Genomic DNA, 16,894 nt, shown 5'->3' with positions numbered 1-16,894 from the left:
TAATTAACTTGATACCAAGAATGCCTTTATGTTGATTTCTTTAAAGATCATCAAATATAGCTGCTCCTCCTTCATTAAATTTGGTAGGTGAAATTAGATTATTAAATAGATTTATATCTTGATCTAATTTTAGATTTTTTGCTTTAATTTTTTATCTTTTTTTAGAGCTGTTTATACCTTATATATATATTCTTATTCTCAGCATGGTAATTATTATTATGGTGTTTATGGATTGGGTTTAATTTCTTGTTGTTTAGTTATTTACTACCAAAATGTAAAATCCTATAGTGCAGGTATATTAACAGCACTTTCTAATCGTATTGGTGATGTTGCTATTTTAATTTCTATTGCTTGAATATTGAATTTTGGAGGTTGAAATTATATTTATTATTATGTTTTTATTTCTAATTCTTTTGAAATAAAACTCATTACTATATTAATTGTTTTGGCAGCTATAACTAAAGGAGCTCTGATTCCATTTTCTACTTGACTTTCTGCTGCTATAGCTGCCCCTAATCCTGTTTCTCCTTTGGTTCAGTCTTCTACTCTTGTTACTGCTGGTGTTTATTTATTAATTCGTTTCAGACCAATATTAGATACTTATAACTGTGGTTGATTTTTACTTTTAATTGGTTGTATAACTAGATTTATGGCTGGGTGTTTGCTAATTTTGAATTTGATTTGAAGAAGATTATTGCTCTTTCTACTTTAAGGCAATTTGGTTTGATAATAAGAATTTTAGCTATAGGTTACCCAAAACTTGAATTTTTTCATTTATTAGCTCAAGCTTTATTTAAGGCATTATTATTTATAAGTGCAGGTTCAATAATTCATAATTTCAAGGATTCTCAGCATATTCGCTTTATGGGCTCAACTGTTAATTTTATTCCTTTAACTTCAGTTTGTTTTAATGTTTCTAGTTTGTCTTTGAGTGGTATACATTTTTGAGCAGGAATTTATTCAAAGGATTTGATCCTTGAGATGGTTTGTTTAAGATGAATTAATTGTTTAATTTTTTTTTTATTTTTTTCTACTGGCTTAACTGATTCTTATTCTTTTCGTTTGCTTTATTATTCAATATCAGGTGATAATAATTTTTATTATAGCTTTTCTTTTGACGATAAGGGTTATTACATTTCGTTTTGTATAATTGGTTTATTCATTGTTGCTGTTTTTGGTGGTAGTCTTTTGTCTTGATTAATTTTTCCTATTCCTCATGTGATTGCTTTGCCTTATAATAAAATTTTTTAACTATTACAAGGTTTGCCTTAGGTGCTTATTTAGGTTATCTTATTTCCAATTTTCATTTTTCTCATATTTTCTTTAAGAATACTTTCTTTTGTTAGATTTGCTGGTTCTATATGATTTCTACCTTTTCTTTCAACTAAGTTTGTTAGATATATTCGTTTCAAATTAGGTTATTATATATCTAAATCATTTGATTATGGTTGAGGTGAATTACTTGGTGGTCAAGGTTTATACAGACAATATATTTATTTAATTAGTTATATTCAGTGTTGATATGATTCTAATTTCAAGATATATCTTTTAACTTATATTTTTTTGAATATTTATTTTATAATATTATTATCCGTTTACATAAATAGCTTATAATTAAACCATGAAACTGAAGATGTTAAGGAAGTATTTTTACTTTTAGGTCCTTATAAATCAAGATAAATTATTTTACAGTGAAAATGTAATGTTTTATTTAAACTATATAAATGGTGATCTTCTTTCTCGATCATTAATTAATTTTTTGATAACGATTATTGGAATAATAAATCTAATGAAAACTCTTGTAGAGAGAATTAGGATTGTTTTTCTTGATTTATATCAAGTATTCTGATTGGAAGTCAAATGTACTATTTGTACTAGAAAAACAATTGTCTACCTCATCAGTAAATAGAGACGTATAAGAATAATCATACTACATCTACAAAGCGTCAGTACCATGCTGCAGCTTCAAATCCAAAGTGGTGTCTTGGTGAGAATTGCTTTATTGAGTGTTGAAGTGGACATCTTGATAAGAAGATTGTTCCAATAATTACGTGTAGATCATGGAATCCTGTTGCAACAATGAATGTTGCAATAGTAAAAGGTGCTTCTCAATATTCATATGCTTGAAGTATTGTGACATATAGTACTAATAATTCTGTCCAGAATAATCCTTGTAATGCTTGAGTAGGATTAGATTCTATTAAACTATGATGTGCTCATGTTACTGTTACTCCTGAGGCTAAAAGAATAGAAATATTAAGTAATGGAATTAGTACAGGATTACAAGGTTGAGTTGCTGTTGAAGGGCATAGTATTCCTAGTTCAGTTGTTGGTGCTAGTCTTCTTCTAAAAAATGCTCAGAAAAATTAAACTAAGAATAATACTTCTGATCCAATAAATAAAATTATTCCTCATCGTAATCCAATTGATACAAATCCTGTATGTAGCCCTTGATATGTCCCTTCTCTTACTACATCTCATCATCATTGCATTATAGTTAATAAGGTAGTTCCAAATCCTATTATAAATAAGTTAATGTTAAATAGGCGAAATCATTTTGCTAATCCTGATACTAGGACTATTGCTCCAACTGCTCTTTTTAATGGTCAAGGTCTATAGACTACTAAGTGGAATGGGTGGTTTGAGTGAGTTTTTAACATAAGTTTAATACACTTCTCTAGATTTTAAAGTTCTTAAAATTGAGAAAGCATAACCTTGAATTATTGCTACTGCTGATTCTAGAACTAATAGAAGTATTTGTCCAATAATTAGTGGGTGAAATTAAGTTTATTGCTATAGATGGTCCTGTATTTCCTAATAGGGTTAATAGTAAATGTCCTGCAGTTATGTTTGCTGCTAATCGTAGTCCTAGTGTACCTGGTCGAATGACATTTCTGATTGTTTCAATTAATACTATAAATGATATTAATGCAGGTGCTGTTCCTTGAGGGACAAGGTGTGTAAATATATGTTTAGTATGATTGATTCAAGCAAATAACATAAATCTTAATCATATAGGTAGAGCAACTGCAAATGTTAATGCTAAATGTCCAAAAAGATCAGCACAAATACCATTCACCATACGATTCTTCTTAATTGCACTAATTTTTTTTATTTTTGATGTAGAAATTGCACTAATTCTTCCAATTGTAATTATTATCAAAACCACAGACATTATAATCTGAATAATATCAACAATATTTTTTATTTTAGTCTTACTAGGTGGATTATATCATGAATGTAATCAAATAGCCTTACAATGAGCAGAATAAAGGGTTGTAGTCACATATAACAATTGGGTTGTATTGAAAAAGTATTGATATAATCGATCAAACTTCAATAATATAAGAAGCGAAATATTGCAGTCAGTTTCGAATGGAAGATTGGTATATAAATACCCTTATTCTTATGAACTGAAGCCAAAAAGAGGTGTATTACTGTTAATAATATAAATGAACTATAAAGTTCTAATTAAGGATATGTAGAGCCAATATGAAAGCTGCTAACTTTTAATATTAGCAGTTCAACTCCGTTAACATTTCTAAAATTTATATAGTTTAAATAAAACATTACATTTTCATTGTAAAAATAATATATCTATTTTTATAAATATCTAAAAGTAAAAATACTTCCTTAACATCTTCAGTGTCACGCTCTAGTTATAAGCTATTTAAGTAAACGAAAAATAGTATTACTAAAATATATATGTTGAAATTAGAATCATATCAACACTGAATATACCTAATTAAATAAATAAATAATCTATATAAACCTTGACCACCAAGAAATTCACCTCAACCATAATCAAATTATTTCGATGAATAATAATCTAATTTTAAAGGAATATATCTAACATACTTTGTTGAAAGAAAAGGTATAAATCATATAGAACCAGCAAGTCTAACAAAAGAAAGTATACTGAAAAGATAATAAATTATGAGAAAAATCAAAATTGGAAATAAAATAATCTAATTAAGAATGTAAACAACCACTGTAATAGTTATAACTCTAAGTAATAAGGCAAAGCAATGACATGAGAAAAAGGAAAAATTAATCAAGACAAAAGACTACCACCAAAAAAAATATACAATAAACCAATTATACCAAACGAAATGTAATAACCCTTATCATCAAAAGAAAATCTAGAATAAAAATTGTTATCAGCAGATATTGAATAATAAAACAAAAAAAGAATAAGAAGCAGTTTAACCAGTAGAAAAAAAATTAAGAAAAAAATTAAACAATGAATTCATCTTAAACAAACCATCTCTAGAACCAAATCCTTTGAATAAAATCCCGCTAAAAAAAGGATACCACACAAAAACAAACTAGAAACATTAAACCAAACTGAAGTTAAAGGTATGGAATTAACAATTGAGACCATAAAGCGAATGTCCTGAGAATCCTTTAAATTATGAATTATTGAAGCTGCACATATAAATAATAATGCCTTAAATGAAGCATGAGCTAAAAAATTAAAAAAAGCAAGTTTTGGGTAACCTAATTCAAAATTAGCAACCACCCAGCCATAAATATAGTTATACAACCAATTAAAAGTAAAAATTAACCACAGTTATAAGTATCTCATAATGGTCTGAAATGAAGTAATAAATAAACACCAGTAGTAACAAGAGTAGAAGAATGAACCAAAGCTGAAACAGGAGTAGGGGCAGCAATAGCAGCAGGAAGTCAAGAAGAAAAAGGAATCTGAGCTCTTTTAGTTATACCTGCCAAAACAATTAATATAGTAAGAAGTTTTACTTTAAAAGAATTAGAAATAAAATCATAATAGTAAATATAATTTCAACCACCAAAATTCAATATTCAAGCAATAGAAATTAAAATAGCAGCATCCACAATACGATAAGAAAGTGCACTTAATATACCTGCACTATAAGATTTTACATTTTGATAATAAATAGCTAAACAATAAGAAACTAAATCCAAACCATCTCAACCTAACAAAATTCTAATCAAGTTAGGGCAAATAATTAAAACACCTATTGAATGAATAAATATTAAAACAATAGTGATAAAACGATTTATTTTCTTTTCGTCAGACATATAATCCTCTATATAATAAATAACCAAAGAAGAAATATATATAACAAAAGATATAAGAATAAGAGACATTCAATCCAATATTAAAGTCATAACAACTATAGAACTCTTTAAATTAAAAAGTTCTCACTCAACAAAAACTCTATAATCAATTATTAAATAATAAATACCTAAAATAAAAATTATAGTTCTAGAAAAATATAAAGGAAAAAACTCAAAGAACAAATAGAAAATAAATTCATGGCCTAAGATGAAAAACTTCATATCATTGATTCCACAAAACGAAATTTTTAATTCAAATACTTAAGCAAGCTAAACAAATAAATATTCACCATTTAAACAAAGAAAATTTAAAGGCAAACAATGTAAAAGTAAAATATGATATTCACGAAAATAACCAAGAGAACAAGTATAAGCACCAGAATAATAATTACCATGCTGAAAGTAAGAATTTATATATAAAGTATAAACAGCTCTAAAAAAAGATAAAAAAATTAAAGCATATAATTTAAAAGAAAATCAAGATAAAATTCTGTTTAATAATCTAATTTCACCTACCAAATTTAATGAAGGAGTAGAAGTTACATTTGATGATCTTAAATGAAATCACCATAAAGCCATTCTTGGTATCAAGTTAATTATACCCTAGTTAGTTAATAATCTTCATTTACCTAAACATTCATAAATAATAGTAGATAAACAAAATAAACCAGAATAACATAAACCATGACCAACCAATAAAGAAAGAGAACCTACACAACCTCATCAATTTATACTTATCAATCCAGCAATATGAGCAACAGAAGAACATGCAATTAAAGACTTTAAATGAACCTAACGAAAACAAATTAATCTTACAACAACCCCACCAGACAAACCTAAGGATAATAAAAAATAATTAAACTTTAAACCCAAATAATAAATAACCTTTATAACACGAAAAATACCATAACCACCTAACTTCAATAAAACACCAGCAAGAATCGCTCTATTTGATATAGGGGCCTACACATGAATCCTTAGGAAGCCATAGATGAACTAAAAATATTGGCATCTTAACTAAAGAGTCCAAATTAAAAATACATAAAACATAAAATAATAAGAACCAAAATCAACCAATAAAGTGAAATATAAAGTATCAGAAAAATCATAAACCTTAAATAAAACCAATAATAAAGGTAATCTAGCTACCAAAGTATTAAAAATTAAATAAGCGCCAGCCTGCAAACGGTCAGGTTGATAACCCCAACCCAAAATCAAAAGCAAAGTAGGAACTTATCAAGCCTCAAAAAAATATAAGAAGAAAGAAGACCTTCTAGCAAATGAACAATAAAGCATAATTATTAAAATTAAAACCATAAAACAAAAAATTAGAATGATAAGATCGTAATTAAACTAAACCTCTAGCAGTAATTATTAAGGAACAAATTCAAAAACTAAGCAAAATCAAACTAAAGAAAATAATTAATACCAAAATAATATCTAAATATATTCAAATCAGCATATGAAAAAACACAAATTATAAACACAAAAATCGACAGTAACATTAAAGAATGAACCAACCATCAACAATTATTCAGCAAACAAACAGGGATAAAAAATAGTTATAAATAAATACTTTAATATAAAGATAAACCAAAAGAATTAAACAAATCATTATCATGAGAACGAATTATTGAAACTAATATAGATAGGCCTAAAGCACCGTCACAAACCGAAAAAAACTAAAAAAATAACAGGAAAGAAATAATCATAATCAAACTCAGAAAGACAAACAATAATTAATATAAATAAAGAAAGAACAATATATTCTAATCTCAAAAGAACCATTAATAAATGTTTACGTTTAGAAGAAAAACCTTCCCCTGAAATGATAAAAATAAGAAGTATATCACCCTCAAATGTTATAAATATTAATTTTATTAAAGTGAGACACCCAATATCAATAATGTTTTTTATTACCCTTCAAACCCTTTTAGTTGGCTTAATAACAGGAACAATAATAGAAAGATATTTTTTATCATTTATTTTAATTTAACATATCTTGGTGGTGTATTAGTTCTATTTATTTATATTACAAGAATTGCATCAAATTAAATATTTCAACCTAAATCAATTACTATAATTATTACAATAACAATATCAGTGTTTATTATATCAACATTAATTATTCTAAATATAGGAATATTTATAGACTTTTTCAAAAATACTGAAACTATAAATATTGATAATTCAATTAATTATCAAGAAATAAGAATATCTTTAGAAAAATTATATAATAGACCAACATTAATTATTACAATAATAATGACAATTTATTTATTTTTAGCAGTATTAGCAATGTTAAAATCACTAATATTAATCAGGGACCTATTCGTAAAATAAGATAATTCACTAATGAATAAACCCTTACGATTAAGAAATCCTGTAATTAAAATTATTAATAACTTTTTAATTGATTTACCTGCACGAACAAATATTTCATTTTGATGAAATTTTGGGTCCCTACTTGGGTTTTGTTTGGTAATTCAAATCGTAACTGAACTATTTTTAGCTATACACTATACATCAAGTATTGAAATAGCTTTTAGTGTAGTATACATCTGCCGAGACGTTAATGATGGTTGAATAATCGAACTTTATATGCAAATGGAGCATCTATATTTTTTATTTGTATTTATTTACATGTAGGACGGGGAATTTACTAAGGATCTTACACATACATACACACCTGAATAATTGGTACAGTAATTCTATTCTTAGTTATAGCAACTGCATTTATACGATATGTTTTACCTTGAGGTCAAATATCTTTTGAGTTGCAAGAGTAATTACTTATTTATTATCAGCAATTCCTTATTTAGGAAGAGCTTTAGTTCAATGACTCTGAGGATAGTTTGCTGTTGATAACGCAACATTAAATTGATTTTTTACATTCCATTTTGTTTTACCATTTATTATTGCTGCTATAGCAGCAATTCATTTATTTTTTCTCCACCAAACAGGGTCTAATAACCCTTTAGGTCTAAATGGAGATATTGAAAAAATACCATTCCATCCATACTTTACTTTTAACGATTATGTTACATTTGTATTAATAACATCAATATTAATTAAATTACGCTTAATTAATCCTACCTACTAGGAATCCAGACAACTTTGTACCTGCTAACCCACTAGTAACTCCAGTTTACATTCAACCAGAATGATATTTCTTATTTGCATATGCAATTTTACCGTCAATTCCTAATAAGTTAGGGGTGTTATTGCATTATTCTTATCAATTAGAATCTTAATGATCTTACCGTTTCATAATAAAACACCAGTCCAAGGTATCCAATTTGATCCTATTAATCAGATTTTATTCTCAATTATAGTAGTTGTTGTATGCTTATTAACATGAACTGGTAAATGACCTGTTGAAGAACCATATATCATATCAGAACAAATCTTAACAATTATCTACTTTACATACTTGTTAATTAATGTCCATGTTGCAAAGACATGAGATAAGCCAAATAAGGAATAATAAGTTAATTAGCTTAGGAAATGCATATATTTTGAAAAATAAAATTAGAAGTTTAACTCTTCTATTAAATTGTCTCAAAAAATATCACTAAATAAATGAGATAAATAAAATCTTTAAACCAACAAAGAAAATAAATAAAATTAAAGATAAAGGTCAAAAAACGTTTTATAGCTAAGTATATTAATTTATCATAACGGAATCATGGTAATGTACCCCGAACTCAAATAAAACCAAAGGGTATAATAGCAAGCTTAATAAAAAGTATAAAAGAAAAAATGACCAATTAAGAAAATTAAAGCTGATAATATTCTTATAAAAACAATTCTAGTATATTCAGCTAAAAAAATTAAAGTAAAACGACCTGCACCATATTCAATATTAAATCCTGAAACTAACTCAGATTCACCCTCAGCAAAGTAGCAAAACAAGCTAAAGCTAAAGGAAGAGAAATAATAATGAAACAACAAGAAAGCTGATGATTTCTAAAATCAAACATGTTAAAACTAACAATTAAAATAATTAGAGATACTAAAATTCAAGCTAAACTAACATCATAAGAAATTGTTTGAGCAACAGAACAAAGAGAACCTAATAATGAATAATTTGAAATGGAAGATCAGCCAGCAATTTTAACGGTATAAACACCTAATCTAGTGCAACATAAAAAAAATTCCATAGAAAAAATCCATATGTAAGTCAAGTAAGGAACAATTACTCAAACAGCCAAGGAAATTATTAAATTAAAACAGGAAAAAATTATAAAGTAAATATTAAGATATAATAGGAATTAACTTAATAGCATCAGTAAAACGTTCTGGAATACATACAAATCCTACCTTATTTCGACCGTTTCGAATCTGAATATACCCTAAAACCTTGCACTCTGACAAAGTTAAAAAATCAACACTAATTAAAACACAAATAACTAATAAAGGAAAATTCAAAATAAACATATATAAATAATAAAGTATCAATACTAATTGTAGATAAAGGTACATAAATTATTTCTATATACAACACATTAATCTGTCAAAATAGTATATACATTAATATTAATCAATATAATAAATAATATTTCAACCATATGGTCGTTTTGTAGTAATATGGATTAATAGTCTCAGAGTAGAAAACGACCTGGCTCACGCCGGTCTGAACTCATATCTTGTAAGAATTTAAAGGCTGAACAGACCTAATCATTGGGCTCCTGCACACAAGATTTTTCTTAATCCAAGATCTAGGTCGCAATCTGCTATGTCGATATGTGCTCTCAAAAACAATTACGCTGTTATCCTTAAGGTAGCTTAATCTTATGATCATAAATTATGGATCAAAAGGACAAACATAAATCAATGACATAATAATGAAGAGTTTATTATTCTTCATGTCACCCCAACAAAACATCATAATTAAATATAGAAAGACAAACAAAATACTATATAATAGTAAAACGTAAAGCAGTATAGGGTCTACCCGTCCTAAAGAAGAATTTAAGCCATTTGACCCAAAAGTTAAATTTAAAAAATTATTAGAAGACAGTTGATTTCTTGTCAACCAATTCATTCCAGCCACTAATTAAGAGACTAAAGATTATGCCACCTTTGCATGGTAAAATACAATGGCTCTTTAGAAATCCGCTCTGTGAGCAGCCCAGACCTCAAAGTATATTCTAGAGGAGATGTTTTTGATAAACAGGCGGAAATCAATTTGGAATAGTTCCTTATAATACGTTCACAAGGTAACAATTTTGTACAAATAAATATAATAATTCTATAATTATTACAAAAATTTTAAAATTAAATTAATAAACTTAATAAAAGGCCTAAACTATTTATTAAATCAAAATAACAAATAATGAAATAAAACGAAATCTTAAAGATAGCTGGTTTAAAGCTTACCATTATATTTTTATAAAACAAATTATAGGTTATTAACTTTAAAGCTTATCACTTAAAGAATAAATAAGTTAATATTTATACTTAAAAATTAAATAAAAACAACTAACTTCAAAAAATTAATTTGTTTCTTAAGAAACTAGATATCTTGGGACAGGATTAACATCATATTTCTATAAATAATTTTATAATAATAATGATAAATTAACTATAAACTAACTATAGATCAACCCTAATCGAGAAAATTAAAATAAATACTAACGTTTTGATAAACCCTAATCAAATGGTACAATAAATAAAATCTACTTAAAAAAATTTTACATAATATTTAATAAAACACTTATATTACGAATACACTATAATTTAAAATATCAATTCTATAAATTATACTAAGACCAAATTCAATAGATTATTTATATCACATAATGAAATACACAAATAATAAATATAATAAAATGATTAATCAAAATACGCTGATTTGCACAGAAAAATTTTCAGTCTATGTGAAACACTTTACTAATAAGTTATATCTTGAACGTCTTCCTAGATACACTTTCCAGTATATCTACCATGTTACGACTTATCTCATCTAAATTGAAGCCACTTTAAATAAAAATAGGATAATCAATAATGACAGCGATGGGCTATGTGTACACACCTCAGACCCAAAATCAGTTAAATGAAATTAATTAAATTACTATGAAATCCACCTTCATTAACAGTATTTCACCTTCAAATCCCTTATAAACAAAAATCTATTGTAACCCACCTCCTCTTAACTACAAGCTTATAAATCTTCAGAATTATAACCCTAAGAAGATTCTCTGATAACAGAGATATACAAACAAATAAATTAAGTAGAGTAAATTGTGTATAATCAATCACGGGGTAGGTTCCCCTGAATCGAATGAGATACTGCCAAATTCTTTGGGTTTAAAGACCTTAACTAATAATACCCTAGTAAATATAATTAACATTTAAAATAATAGGGTGTCTAATTCTAGTTTATTATTTAAATTTCACAGATTAATAAAAAGAAGTACAAATAAATTTTAACATTTCACCTCACAAATTTATATTTTTACCCCTAATAATATAAACAACTGTTTTAACCAAAAATATTCACTTGTATCAATTGTATAACCGTCGCTGCTGGCACGAATTATGCCGATACTAAATCTATTGCTAAATCCAAAATCACTGGATAATTAAATCAAATTACAACAAAAAGAACATTTACTTTAACAAAACTTACATATAATACAAAGAAAAAGTGAACAAACCAGCAAGAATAAACTTTTAGGACTAAAAAAATAAGAAATTTGAAAATTTTATAAAAGTAAGAAAAAATAAATGATTCAAAGATTTAAAGAAGGAAAAGAGAAAATCACAAACACAAAAAAAAGAAATGCACCCTGTATGACTACAACAACTTCTGTATTGTATATAAATAAAGGTTAATATGGAACATGTATAGCAATAAATGTATTACATCGTTTCGTATTTAATCTTTCTTTTTTACTAATAATAAAGAAATATTAAATAATTTTATAAATATTTTTTATACAACTATGTAATTTAATGTAATATGTTATTAATATAAAATTAAGTTAATATTTAGTTCACTGAAATATTTAATAATTAAATAAATAAATTAAAGGTAATTTCTAAATAATATTGTTATAATTAATATAATTATTTATATTTATATAATATCTTATATTTAAAATTAATAATTATATTAATTATATCCCATTATAATAATATTCAATAAATATTTACGTATTATTATGTATATTATGTTATAATAACCTATTTTTAGCTAAAAACATATGTAGCTATAATCCTCAGTAAATAAATGTATTAAAATAATCACTTAATGATAGTAAAAAGACATATAACTATTTAAAATCTATTAAATATAATATATTAATAGAAATTTAATGAACTGGGATAAACTAATCTATAATAAAAAATATAATACATAACCAAATTCCATAAAAACTTTCAATTAATATATATTATACTTTTTGAAGTGCCTGATTAAAGGGTTGCCTTGATGGGGGAAATAAAGTAAATAAAATGTCCTCCATACAAATTACATAAGATAGAATTAAACTATCACATTTAGTATCAAAAACTAATGTGCATCATACACCTTAATGTAAAAAGGTAAGCTAACCAAGCTAATGGGTTCGTACCCCAATTATACAGGTATCAATCCTCTCATTTTTAATGACCAATAACTCTACAAAACTTCTCTGCCTATTAACATTAATGATAGGACCGATCCTTTCCATTTCATCAAATTCCTGATTTGGAGTTTGTATAGGACTTGAGATCAACTTACTTTCATTAATTCCGCTCCTAACAAGAAGTAAAAATATAATAATAAACGAATCATCAATTAAATATTATATTCTCCAAGCAAAAGTATCGACAATAGTATTATTATCAATTTTGCTGATTCAAATAAAATATCCAATATGATGAGAAACAGAATTTATCCCATCAATAATAATCAGATCTATATTATTATTAAAGATTGGAGCTGCACCTTTTCATTTCTGATTTTCAGAAGTAATAGGAGCCTCAAGATGAAATAATTGCTTAACATTAATAACATGACAAAAATTGCCCCAATAATGGTTTTATCCTATTGTATTCCACTAAGAACTTTCATTTGAACAATTATCATTTTAAGAATCATTATTGAAGCAATTGGAGCTTTAAATCAAACGTCTCTATGCCAACTTCTAGCATATTCTTCAATTAGACATTTAGGGTGAATAATTAAGATCATTAACAGTGGGAAAAAAACATCTGAGAACTATATTTTATTATTTATTCACTACTAAGATTAATCATAGTTTTATTATTTTAGCAAATAAACCTATTTTTCATAAATAAAATTTATTCAGCCAGAAATATGAAAACCGAAATTAAATTCATAATATTTTTATCTTTATTATCTCTAGGTGGTTTACCACCATTTCTTGGATTCCTACCACAATGTTTTGTAATACAATCATTAGTAGAAAACAATATAACAATTATTATAACCATTGTTGTATTAACTACAATTACGCTTTATTATTACATATATATTAGATTCTCAGCCCTAATTATATTATACACAGAAAATTTATGATCTATAAAGATAAAGTCTCAGATATCAAGAATTATTTTTCCTATAACAGTAATAATTACATCGACAGAATTGTTTCAACATCAACCTTAATTTCATTATACTAAGGACTTAAGTTAATCAAACTAATAACCTTCAAAATTATAATTAAAAGAATAATCTTTTAGTCCTTAGATTCTTTGGACACCGAGAAGGTTACACTTTAATTCTAGCAGGGTTCGGGATTATTTGACATGTTGTATGTCCTGAAAGAGGAAAAATTGAGTTATTTTGAACATTAGTTATAATTTATGCTATATTATCAATTGGACTAATAGGATTTATTGTATGAGCATATCGTATATTTACAGTTTGAATGGATGATGACACACGAGCATACTTTACATCAGCAACAATAATTATTGCCGTACCTACAGGAATTAAGGTATTTAGATTATTAGCTACACTATATGGAACTAAATTCAAGTTCAATCCACCATTATTATGAGCTCTAGGATCTATTTTCCTATTTACAATTGGTGGATTAACAGGATTAGTATTAGCAAATTCATAACACATTATTGTATTACATGTTAAATGTTATGTAGTAGTCCACTTCCATTATGTATTATCTATAGAAGCTGTTTTCGCAATTATAGGGGATGGAATTCAATGATACCCACTATTCACAGGATCAACTATAAACAATACATGATTAAAAACCCAATTTACAATTATATTCATTGTAGTAAACTTAACATTGTTCCCTCAACACTTCTTAGGATTAGCAGGAACACCCCAACGATACTCAGACTACCCATATGCATATACATCATGAAATGTAGTATCAAAAATTGTATGTACAATTTCTATTGTAGGAATTATTATGTTCATTGTAATTATAGGAGAAAGAATTGTTACAAATGGAGCAATTATATTTTGATCTAATACAAGATCAACAGAATGGCTACAAAATAACAAACCTGCAGAACACAGTTACTCAGAATTACCATTAATTTCCAGATTCTAATATGGCAGATTTGTGCAGCAGATTTAAGCTCTACAAATAAAGGTTTGACCTTTTATTAGAAAATTTTCAAATGGCAACATGATCAAATTTATCCCTTCAAGATGGAGCTTCACCATTAATGGAGCAACTATCATTCTTTCATGATCATACTATGGCCATATTATTATTAATTACAGTATATGTAGGATATACCTTAAGTTATATATTATTTATTGCCTATACTAACCGAAATATACTTCATGGACATTTAATTGAAACAGTCTGAATAGCTTTACCAGCAATTACACTAATTTTTATTGCCCTTCCATCATTACGACTATTGTATTTACTTGATGATTCAGTAGACGCAATAATCACAATTAAAACCATTGGACGACAATGATATTGAAGATATGAATTTTCAGACTTCATAGACGTAGAACTTGACACTTATATAACACCAGAAGAAGACCTAGAAATTGATGGATTGAGAATTCTAGATGTGGATAACCGAAAAATTCTACCAATAAATACAGAAGTATGAGTATTAACAAGAGCATCAGATGTTCTACACTCATGAGAAGTTCCTGCATTAGGAGTTAAAATTGATGCAACGCCAGGTCGACTAAATCAAAGAACTTTTACAATAAACCGACCTGGATTATTCTTCGAACAATGCTCAGAAATCAGTGGAGCAAACCACAGATTTATACCAATTGTAATTGAAAGAACTTCAGTACATTTATTTATCAAGTGATTATCTAAGATAGACTAAGGAGTTAGTTAAAATAAAAAAATTAGAGTGTCAATCTAAAATAACTAAACAATTAGTACACCTTGAAGTTCATCAGATGACTGAAAGTAAGTAATGGTCTCTTAAACCAAACAATAGTAAATTAAGGACTACTTCTGAAGGGGATATTATGTGCAAATCCCTCAAATATCCCCTCTCATATGATTCTCCCTATTCATTATATTTTCAGCTACATTAATTCTGTTTAATCAAAGGAACAATTGAGATAAAAAACTGAAACTGAAAATGATAACAAACTTATTCTCAACATTTAACCCGTCAACTAACATCTTCCATATATCATTAAATAGAACTATAGCATTTCTGGGACTATTACTAATCTGAATAATGTTTTGACTTACACCATCACGAATTAATATTATCTGAAATAAACTAAACTTAATCTTACATAATGAATTTAAAACACTACTAGGACCAAAATCATTTAATGGAACAACCTTCATTTTTATCTCAATTTTTATTATAATACAATTTAACAACTTTATAGGATTATTCCCTTATATTTTTACTAGAACAAGACATTTAACATTAACATTTGCAATTGCTCTACCTATATGATTAAGATTTATGTTATTAGGATGAATCAATCATACTAATCATATATTTACACACCTTGTCTCTCAAGCAACACCACCTGCATTAATATCATTTATAGTATTAATTGAAACAATTAGAAATGTCATTCGACCAGGTACACTAGGAGTACGATTAGCAGCAAACATAACTGCAAGACATTTACTATTAACTTTATTAGGAAATACAGGACCATCTATAGCAATAAACTTAATTCCACCCACTAATTATTGGACAAATACTTCTGTTAGTTCTAGAATCAGCAGTAGCAATAATTCAAGGTTATGCTTTCTCAATTTTAAAAACTTTGAATTCTAGAGAAGTATATTTAACTTATGTTAAAAACTCACTCAAACCACCCATTCCACTTAGTAATCTATAGACCTTGACCATTAACAGGAGCAATAGTCCTAGTATCAGGATTAGCAAAATGATTTCACCTATTTAACATTAACTTATTTATAATTGGGTTTGGATTTGGATTTATCTTATTAACTATAATGCAATGATGACGAGATGTAGTATGAGAAGGGACATATCAATGGCTACATACAGGATTTGTATCAATTGGATTACGATGAGGAATAATTTTATTTATTGCATCAGAAGTATTATTCTTAGTTTCAATTTTCCTAGCATTCTTTAGAAGAAGACTAGCACCAACAATTGAACTAGGAATACTACGACCTCCAATAGGAATTCAACATTTTATTCCTATACACATTCCATTACTTAATACAGCTATTCTTTTAGCCTCAGGAGTAACAGTAGCATGAGCACATCATTGTTAATAGAATCTAATCATACAAGGATTATAATTCACAGTATTATTAGGACTGTATTTCACAATACTTGAAGCATATGAATATTGAGAAGCACCATTTGATAT

Source organism: Schistocerca gregaria, chromosome X, assembly GCF_023897955.1.
Source record: "Schistocerca gregaria isolate iqSchGreg1 chromosome X, iqSchGreg1.2, whole genome shotgun sequence".
Classification (NCBI taxonomy): domain Eukaryota; kingdom Metazoa; phylum Arthropoda; class Insecta; order Orthoptera; family Acrididae; genus Schistocerca; species Schistocerca gregaria.
Note: the sequence above shows the minus strand (reverse complement) of the source record.